Here is a 10100-nt window from a genome sequence, read left to right as displayed (position 1 = left end):
GTGCGACCCTGAGGATGATCGGGAGCAGCATCTGGGCCCCCCAGAAATAAGGACCTTGATCAACTAGTCCTGTCACCACTGACATGTCACTGGGAGCCTCGGGCCTTGCATCCACCTTCCCAGTCTCAAAATGTCACACCTGTTTTCATATGGGAGGATACCAGGATGCGAGCAGGGCGAGGATTTTTGTCTATTTTGTTCACTGTTGTATCCCCAGCACCTAGAACAGTGCCCAACAGGAATTAGGATCTCAATGAACATTCTCAGAACGAATGAAGCAGTTAAGGGATAAAGGTTACATGGGCCGAGGCCAAGGGCGTCACAGCTCCGGGCTTGAGTTTCAGCTCTGCCCCTTGCTAGCTGGATAACATTGGGCAATTTATTTAACCTCCCTCAGGCTCGGCTACTTTCCTTCATTCATTTCTTCATTCAACAAATATTAGCTGAGCACCTGGTAAGTACCACGCACTGCTCTAGGCACCAGGGATGTAGAAATGACCAAAACAGACACAGATCTCCGCTCTGAGGGAGTTTATATTTCTGGGAGGAGTAGGCAAATGAACTACTAAGTGGAGTATACAGTGGGCTTCAGCTGATGATACTGGCTTTGGAAAAAACAGGGAGATGGGATTCTGGGGTGAGGAGGGAGGAGCTTTACCTCCTGGCCTATGGGACCACGTGAAGATGAGAGTCCAGGGCGCAAAGGACTGACCCAAAGCACCTGGAGCTCGTCCTACTCCTTCCTGGAGAATACTGTGTTACATTTCCACGCGTAACATCACGTGGATATAAAAGTCCTTACTGCTGCTAAGTGTTGTGAGGCTCCGAAGAGAAAATATCTGAGACGCAGATATATCTGTGCCTGGTACGCAGCTCACTGCACGCAGATTGATATCGCTTTCCTCTCATGTACTCAGTGCACGTGTAAGTAGCCGGAGAAGGTCAGAACTGGACGGTCCGTCCCCTTCTGTAAATCTTACGGAAGAGGGATCTAAGGCCTAGACTTGTTCAAGATCACACGGCCACGGCGAGGCCGAGCCAGAACTAGAACTCGGTCCCTCATCCCTGCATTGTTGTTTCCTCCTCCATCCAGGCCTCCCCCGGTGCCCCACCCCCCACCCCCGCGCTTGTGGACTGTTTCCTATGTCCACTCATGGGTCCTGCAAGCTACCGTTAAAGAACATTATTCACGACACTCGCTTAAGATCATAAGGGGCAGCGGGGGGGGGGGGGGGGGGGGAGGGGGGAGGCAGTGGATGAAAAATGACTAACAAGAAACAGCAGGAGTAAGGAAGGATTCTTACTGACCTACCGAGATTCTTGCTGCAACTGGGCAATGCAGGAAGGGACGAGCACAGAAATCCCTGAGAAACGCAGGAGAGACTGAGTGGAGTTTGGTCAAGGGGAGAGTCTTCGTCACTACTCAGTGGATGATTTAAAACCATGAAATAGCTTCGTTTCCCTGGGAGGTTCACGCTAAACCGATCCGTGGCTTCTGGAGCCAACCCTGGGGCAGGAGTATCCCGCCAGGTGGACGCTTTGGCATCTGCCCAGAGTGGAAATTGCAGCTGCCGGCCCCGGGGTTGCTTAATCACTGGGGGCCCAGCCAGCCCGGCGGCAGGAAGCGCCTCCCTCTGACCCATTTCCCTTGACCCCTGCACTGGGCCCTTGGACGCTGCCTCCTCTTTGTTCAGGGGACAGTTCTTCCTGCTCCTCTCCTGTCTAGCTGGCAGCTCGTTTTGTCCCCCGCCCTCTGTCTGCCCTCCCTCCACTCCTCTGAATTCCTTCGGGCAGGGGTGCAGTTGAGGAGTGAAGGGGGTCCCTCCTTCCTCCAGGAGATTGTCACCCGCTCATAGGCTGCCTTCTCATGATCCCTATTCTCTGAGTCTCACTCATGCCAGCTCAGTACCTGGACCCTGAATGTGTCTCAGGCCTTTCTGACGCCTCCACTGTCCCAAGCACAGATGGAGGGGGACACTTGAGTACACAAGCAAATACTAATTGGTAGACATGGCCCTTTATGAAAAACAAGCAAACCAGACTGAGAAGTGAGACCAGTGCTGTGGCAGAGATCACTCCTGGCGAGGAAGGACTTGAGTTCAGCCTGGAGGAGTCGAGGTCAAACAGGTGAGCAGCAGAGGTGGGATCTGCTGCCCCACTATCCTCCCTCCCCTCCCCCGCCCTGCTTCCTCTCTCCACAATATCCCACCCTCCTCAGCTGATGGAAGAGTTGGAACTTGGCGCTTTAACACTCTGGCTCCTGTTAGTTCCAATGTCCCACTTTTTGTTTTGTTTTGTTTTGTTTTGTTTTGTTTTGTTTTGTTTTGTTTTCAAGTAGGCCTTACGCCCAGCATGGAACCCAACACAGAACTTGAACTCACAACCCTGAGATCAAGACCCGGGCTGAGATCAAGAGTCAAATGCTCAACCGACTGAGCCACCCAGACACCCCTCCACTTTTTTTTTTTTTAATTTTTATTTAAATTCCAGTTTGTTAACATACAGCATGATATGAGTTGCAGGTGACAACATAGTGATTCAACACTTCCATACATGACCCGGTGCCCATCACAAGTGCACCCCTTCATCCCCATCACCTATTTCCCCCATGCCCCACCGCCCCTCTGGGAGGAGAGTTTGTTCTCTATAGTTAAGAGTCTGTTTCTCGGTTTGCCTCTCTCTCTCTTTTTCCCCTTTGCTAGTTGGTTTTGTTTCCTAAATTCCACGTGTGAGTGAAATCGTATGGTATTTGTCTTTCTCTGACTTTTTTCGCTTAGCATAATACACTCCAGTTCCACCCACATTGTTGCAAATGACAAGATGTCTTTCTTTTTGACGGCTGAGTAATATTCCATATTATATATATATATATATATATATATATATATATATATAGAAGGTATATATATGTGGATATATAGAAGGCATATATATCTACATATGGATATCTATATATTCATATATAGATGGATATATAGAAATGGATAAAGAAGGTATGGCATATATATATATGTATATATGCCATATATATATACGCTACACCTTCTTTAATCCATTTGCCAGTTGGACACTTGGGCTGTTTCCATAGTTTGGCTATTGTAGATAATACTGCTGTAAACCTTGGGGTGCATGTATCCCTTTGAATTAGTATTTTTGTATCCTTTGGGTAAACATCTAGCAGTGCAATTGCTGGATCCTAGGGTAGTTCTGGTTTTAACTTTTTGAGGAACCTCCTTACCGTTCTCCAGAGTGGCTGCACCAGTTTGCATTCCCACCAACGGCGCAAGAGGGCTCCCCCTTTTCCGCATCTTCGCCAACACCTGTCGTCTCTTGCGTTGTGGATTTTTAGCTAATCTGACAGGCGTGAGGTGATAGCACATTGCAGTTTTGATTTGCATTTCCCTGACGACGAGCGATGTTGAGCATCCAGGGACACTCCACTTTCATTAGTCCAATAAATCCTTGCTGAGGGCCTACTCCGGACTGGGCCTCTGTGCCAGGTGCAGGAATAGTATGCCGTTTAGAGTGCCGTTTAGAGTGTGGGATTTACTGCCTCGTACCTGGGTTAACTTTTTAAATTTTTGGTTTCAGATTGGGGATGTTAAGGAGTATTCTGACACTTGTTTAAACCGCACGGAAGACTTTATTCGAGAATCTTGCAACGCAGAGAGAGATGGGGCTCAACTCCCAACACAGCACAGACACCTGGGGGTTTACAGTCGAGGAGCACAGTGAGGGGGTCAGTGGACAGATGGTCACCAACAGGAGACATCGAGGGTAGGGGACACCCTCGCTAAACTGACCTAACAGGATTCTTGCTGAAGGCAGGCCAAGGACTTGAACCTCAAAGGTGGGAGATGAATAACCTAATCACGGATCACAGGTGGATTTAGTAGGATTCTTTGCTAAGACCAGGCTGGGCAGGCCTCAGACAGCACAAGGGCCAAGATCAAGGCCTACTTGGAAGAAGGGCTCAGAGGAACCCAACTACAGTTTGGTCAGAGAGATCCTTTGTCAGACAGCATTTCCATCTGTCTTCTATATCTTGTGTTTTCCTTGTCTCTGATATTTATATGGTCCTTTCTGATTCTTGCATTAAATGCTAGGTAGTAAGGGGCGCCTGGCTGGCTCAGTCGGCTGAGCGTCCGACTTCGGCTCAGGTCGTGATCTCACAGTTCGTGGGTTAAAGCCCCGCGTCGGGCTCTGTGTCGACAGCTCAGAGCCTGGAGCCTGCTTCGGATTCTGTGTCTCCTTCTCTCTGACCCTCCCCTGCTCACACTTTGTCTCACTCTGTTTCTCAAAAATAAATAAATGTAAAAAAAAAAAATTAAATCCTAGGTAGTAGCAGTAGATGGGAAAACTGAGGTTTAAGAAAATCCAGTCACTTGACCAAGGTCACACAGCTGTTCGCTGGCAGAAGAGGGGCCCAGGTCCATCTGTGTTTACAGCCCAGATGCTTAACCACGGCGCTATGTTGCTTCTCGCGCCAGAACCCAGCTTGAAAATTCAAATCCAGTGTTCTGCTACTGAAGATGCCTGCCACCGTGCTGTTTTTGGAGCCTCGGTGTTATCTGCCTGAAACCCCCCAGGACAGTCGAGGCTATTATTGAACACTTTGAGTCTCGGAGCCTGGCAGGCTCAGATCTGCCCTCAGCCCCTGCCCACGCTGTTATTTATAGCATCGGTTGTTTACTGCTGGGGCTGGGGCTGGGCCACAAGGGCAAAGAACAGGCTGAAATACCCCGGCGGTGGCCGGGGCACCGGAGCCCAAGGTTGGCTCCAAAGTCAGATTCTGTTGATCAACCCTGTAATGTATCTGTTCAACTGTCCTCCCTCCTCTGTGCCCACGGGCCCCATGGGCATGCTGAGCCCCTCAACACCCCTGGCCTGGATATGTGGCAGCCTAGAGAGAAACACATCGAAAAATTAGCAATGTTTCCCTCCCCCATTGCGGCAGGATCCAGGGGCATTTTTGTCTTCTTCCTTGTAGTTTGTAAAGCTGCATTGAAAATTGTTGCTTTTTCTAGGGGACCATTGGGTGAGTTTATGGTCTTAAGCAGACCCCTTGGGTCTATGGCTCGCTGTCACTACTCTGTGCAAGGCCCCTCTCGTCCATTGATTTAATATGTACTGAGCTTGTTTTAAACCCTTTTCTCCCCCCACGCCCACCACAGATAACCCCTCTGTACTGTTTTGTAAGTGTGTTTTCTAATCTACAAAAAGAGTAGTGTCCTGAGTGTCTTATTCTACTTCTTCTCTTTTTTACCTTGGCACATAGGTGGACATTGTTACTTCTGTTTACTTTCATAGTCAGAAAAAAAAGGCCTAACAGTAACAAAGGTTGAGTCTGATGGATTTCAGGGGGAGCTGGGAATGGCTGTGAAGTCTCTTGTTTCCTTCTTCTGAAATACACAGGCATGCTTTAGGAAAGGGAAGGTACCCCCAGGGAGGGAATGTGGGTACACTCATCTAGAAGTTTCCAGCCATCCTCACTGGGAAGGGCAGGACAGGGAGCAAATGGGCAACACAGAAACACCAGGGAAGGGCCCTCGGGCAAAGGTGGCAGACTAGAGGCCTTCAGGACAGGTCCAGCCCATAGTAACCTGTTATTTGTTCCTCACAGAGTGAGATTAAAAAGTTGGAAGAATTTCACTTGCAAATCCAGATTGTTTACTTCTTTTGAAAAATCTGTGGTTTGGCCCCTTGAGCCCGTTCCCACAAGGACGGAGCAACAGAGCTGGGCAAGGGCTCCCTGGTTGGCCACGAGCCTCCATCTGATGCCACACCTGCCCCCACGCAAAGTTGGATTTGCAATACTTGCCCTAGATTTTATCAGATTCTTTTTTTTTTAATTTTTTTTAATGTTTACTTATTTTTGAGAGAGAGAGAGTCGGAATGTGGGGGGGGGAGGGGCAGAGAGAGAGGGAGACACAGAATCTGAAGCGGGTTCCAGGCTCCGAGCTGTCAGCAGAGAGCCCGACGCGGGGCTCGAACTCAAGAACCTCGAGATCAGGACCTGAGCTGAAGCAGGATTTTTAACTGACCGAGCCACTCAGGCGCCCCAAATTTTATCAGATTCTTAAAGGGGATCATGATCCCCCAAAACCCTAAGAATTACATTCCAAGGATGCCAAAACTTGGCTTGTGGACAACTGCTGCCCCTCTTACACCAGTACAGACCTCATTAACTGATCATGACATGGTTTCCCACTGAGTTCCTACGCCCAGCTTCGGAATCTATGGTCTGATAACACCCACCAAAATACCTGACGTAGCACTGAAGCTAAAATCTATCTGCCATTCCTGGAAACCCAACGGTCTCATTTTCTAGAGGAGACCAAGACCCAGAGAGGGGAAAGGACTCGCCCAAGGTCTTGAGGAGCTTGAGGACAGCCTTGCCCAAGGATTAACATTATGCTCACCAAGTCTACCCTTGATTCCCACGTGCTTCCCAAATAACATTGGAGTGACCTCACCAACGTCTACTCGTGCACAGATTTTTCTCGAGCGTTATGTATGTGCCAGGCACTACAGCCAGTTGCAGAGGCTACAACAGTGAATACGGTAGATGGATCTGTGATGCGATGCGGTTTATAGTCTTCAGACAGGGAAGGGCAAGAGTTATAAATATAAGAACTGCTTATAACAGTGGGGCTTAACCTTGCCTGGGTAGTCAGGGAGGGCTTCTCAGGGGAGGCAATGGCATTGTGGCTGACATCTGAATAATGAATTAGGAGGGAAGAGCTTTCTGGTTGAGGGAACAGCATTGAATGCCCTGAGGTTGGAGGACGTGTGGGATCTTTGAGAAACTAACATAAGGACCCATGCCCCAGTGGCTGAAATGTAGAGGGGAGAGGGGTAGAGGCCGATCCCCCCACCCCCAATCCCCACCTCCAGCCCCTGCCCCTGTTGAGCACGTCGTCGTATATTTAACAAGTGGATATCAGCTCATAACATCCAAGCCTTTTGCTTTTTTTTTCCTCTTAATTTATATTGTGAGCATTTTCCAAAGTCATTGTGATGGGGTTTTTTTTTGAAAGCTTCATTGCTGGGACATCTGGATGGCTCAGTCGGTTAAGCGTCTGACTTCAGCTCAGGTCATGATCTCACGGTTCATGGGTTCAAGGCCCACATCGGGCTCTGTGCTGACAGCTCAGAGCCTGGAGCCCGCTTCAGATCTTCTGTCCCCCTCTCTCTCTGCCCCTCCCCCCACTCTCTCTCTCTCTCTCTCAAAAAATAAACATTAAAAAAAAAAGACAGCTTCATTTCTAATAGCTGTATTACCTTCCAACGCATGGATGTACCATAATTTATTAAATAATTCCTCTATTATCGGATGTTTAGAATGCCTCCTGGTTCTCACCATCATAAATAATACCAATGTAACATCGTTGATCATGTGATTCGTTTCTTAAAATAAGTTTCCACTTGGGGCGCCTGGGTGGCCAGTCGGTTAAGCGTCCGACTTCAGCCAGGTCACCATCTCGCGGTCCGTGAGTTCGAGCCCCGCGTCAGGCTCTGGGCTGATGGCTCAGAGCCTGGAGCCTGTTTCCGATTCTGTGTCTCCCTCTCTCTCTGCCCCTCCCCCATTCATGCTCCGTCTCTCTCTGTCCCCCCAAAAATAAATAAACGTTGAAAAAAAAATTAAAAAAAAAATAAGTTTCCACAAGTTAATTACTGTTTCAAATGCTCTCTGTGGGCGTGTTTGAGATTCACGAGAGGAGCCACAACTTTGTGCAGGACCGCCTCACATACTACCTGCGATCACCCTTTGGAGATTCCCAGGTGAGGAAGCTAAGGCTTGTAGGGGGCTTCACCAGGGTATCACATAGGTGACAAGGGAGCTGGTTAAGACAGGTGTACTGTCGGGCCCACTTGCACCTGTCGAACGAGCATCTCTGTGCCTCGAACTCTTCTAGCCCTTCTGGTGATCTGATGAAGTCGGACAAACATCGGCCGGCTCCCAGTTGCTCATTTCAAAGGCTGAAGAAATTAAGAAAGTGCTTTGACCAACACAGTATGTTCCCCCCAGGCTAGAATTCCCTAGGTCTAGCCCAGGTCCAGAGGCTGCGCTCAAACCTCTATCCCACACTGCAAAACCCGGAGCCGGCTTCCTTCCAGGCCACACGCCCACTGGGTCTGTCTCACTGCCTGCTTCCCAACGTCGCTATTGGTTTGGTTTTTTCTTAGTTTCATAAACGAATCACCACATTTTAAACACGCCTTATGCAGCCACCTAAAAGAGTATCTTTGGGGGCGCCTGGGTGGCTCAGTCGGTCAAGCGGCCGACTTTGGCTCAGGTCATGAGCTCGTGGTCCGTGAGTTCGAGCCCCGCGTCGGGCTCTGTGCTGACCGCTCGGAGCCTGGAGCCTGTTTCAGATTCTGTGTCTTCCTCTCTCTCTGACCCTCCCCTGTTCATGCTCTGTCTCTCTCTGTCTCAAAAATAAATAAAGGCTAAAAAAAAAAAATTTTTTTTTAAATACATAAAAAAAAAATTTAAAAAAGAGTACCTGTGGTAAAGACTCGTACAGATACACAACCCTTTTCCATATAAATATCACCACCAGCATTTGCACTTAGTGAATTCAGATCACTGGTGTTGGGTTTTCAGAAGCTTCAAGGCGTAACAGTTTGGTGAAAACTGCCGCCCCACGGACTTGCAACTGCATTTTGTTTTCATTTTCCTAGGTTAATTCAGGCTCCCACATCCATACCGGAAACTGAGTCATCTGAAGGGGTCAGAAGGCCCAGACCTGACAAAGTCTGCTTCCCTGGGGCCCACTGGGAAATACGTCACCCCTGAATGTTCCTCCTTCAATCAGGTCCTAAATGTAGCGCCATGAGAGGCTAGATGCATCCAGTAGATGGCAGAATCTCACTGTGCGCGGGCTGGTGAGGCTGGCTGTCCAGAGGGGAAAGCCAGCTGGAGAAAACCAGCTCCTGGACCCTTCCCTGCCGATGCACCTAGCCCTCTCTGGGGAAAAAAAGAGAACAGACTTCCTTAGCGGGTCCCATCAGCCCTGCCCAGGGTACCCAGGAAACTTGGGGATCCTGGACTGCCCCGGCAAGAAGGTCTCTTATCCGTCATTTCCTTCAGGCTCCCCAAAGTGTGTCCAAGGACCAACAGCATCACCTAGGAACTTGTTAAGAATGCAGATTCTCAGGCCTCCCCCCAGAATACTTCAGTCAGAAACCTGGGGTGGAAGGGACAGCAATCTGTGTTTTAACAAGCCTTCTGGGCGATTCAGATGCATGCGGAAGTTATAGAAACACCGATTAGCACCAACTTCCTCATTTTAGGAATGGGGAAATGGATACTACACAAGGGAAGTAATGTCACACGGCCAGGAAGTAGCCAAGACCACACTAGAACCCAGATTCCCAGTGTTCTTCCTACCTTAACTTTGAAAATTCTTTTTATAGATATATATTTTTTAATGTTTGACCATTTTTGAGAGAAAGAGACAGAACACGAGTTGGGGAGGGCAGAGAGAGAGGAAGACACAGAATCCGAAGCAGGCTCCGGGCTCCCAGCTGTCAGCACAGAGCCCGATGCGGGGCTTGAACTCACGGAGCGCGAGATCATGACCTGAGCCGAAGTCGGACGCTCGACCGACTGAGCCACCCAGGCGCCCCGCCATCCTACATTCTTACTTGCTGAGTCCGGCACCTCTGCCTCAGGGGCACGATCTCCCTTCCTGAGAACCACCGGCCTAGATCCATCCGTTGGGGTCTGGAAAGTGGGGGTAGTAAGTAAAAATATCTAATGAGATAATCAAATGCCATTCATCTAGGAAGGCAGGAACTTTACCGTACTCATCTCTGTATCCCTAGGTAGAAGTAGATCTCATTAAATATTCTATCTGATAAGCCATAAAACAGACCCTTAACTATAGAGAACAAACTGAGGGTTGCTAGAGGTGAGGTGGGTGGGGGATGGGCCAGATGGGTGCTGGAGATTAAGGAGGGCCCTTGTTGGGATGAGCACTGGGTGTTGTATGTAAATCAGGAATCACTAAATTCTACTCCGGAAACTAATATTACACTGTATGTTAACTGGAATTTAGATTAAAACTTGAAACAATACATAAATACATAAA

This window comes from Acinonyx jubatus, chromosome C1 (genome assembly GCF_027475565.1).
Source record: "Acinonyx jubatus isolate Ajub_Pintada_27869175 chromosome C1, VMU_Ajub_asm_v1.0, whole genome shotgun sequence".
In the NCBI taxonomy this organism is placed as follows: domain Eukaryota; kingdom Metazoa; phylum Chordata; class Mammalia; order Carnivora; family Felidae; genus Acinonyx; species Acinonyx jubatus.
This window is presented reverse-complemented; position numbering follows the sequence as displayed.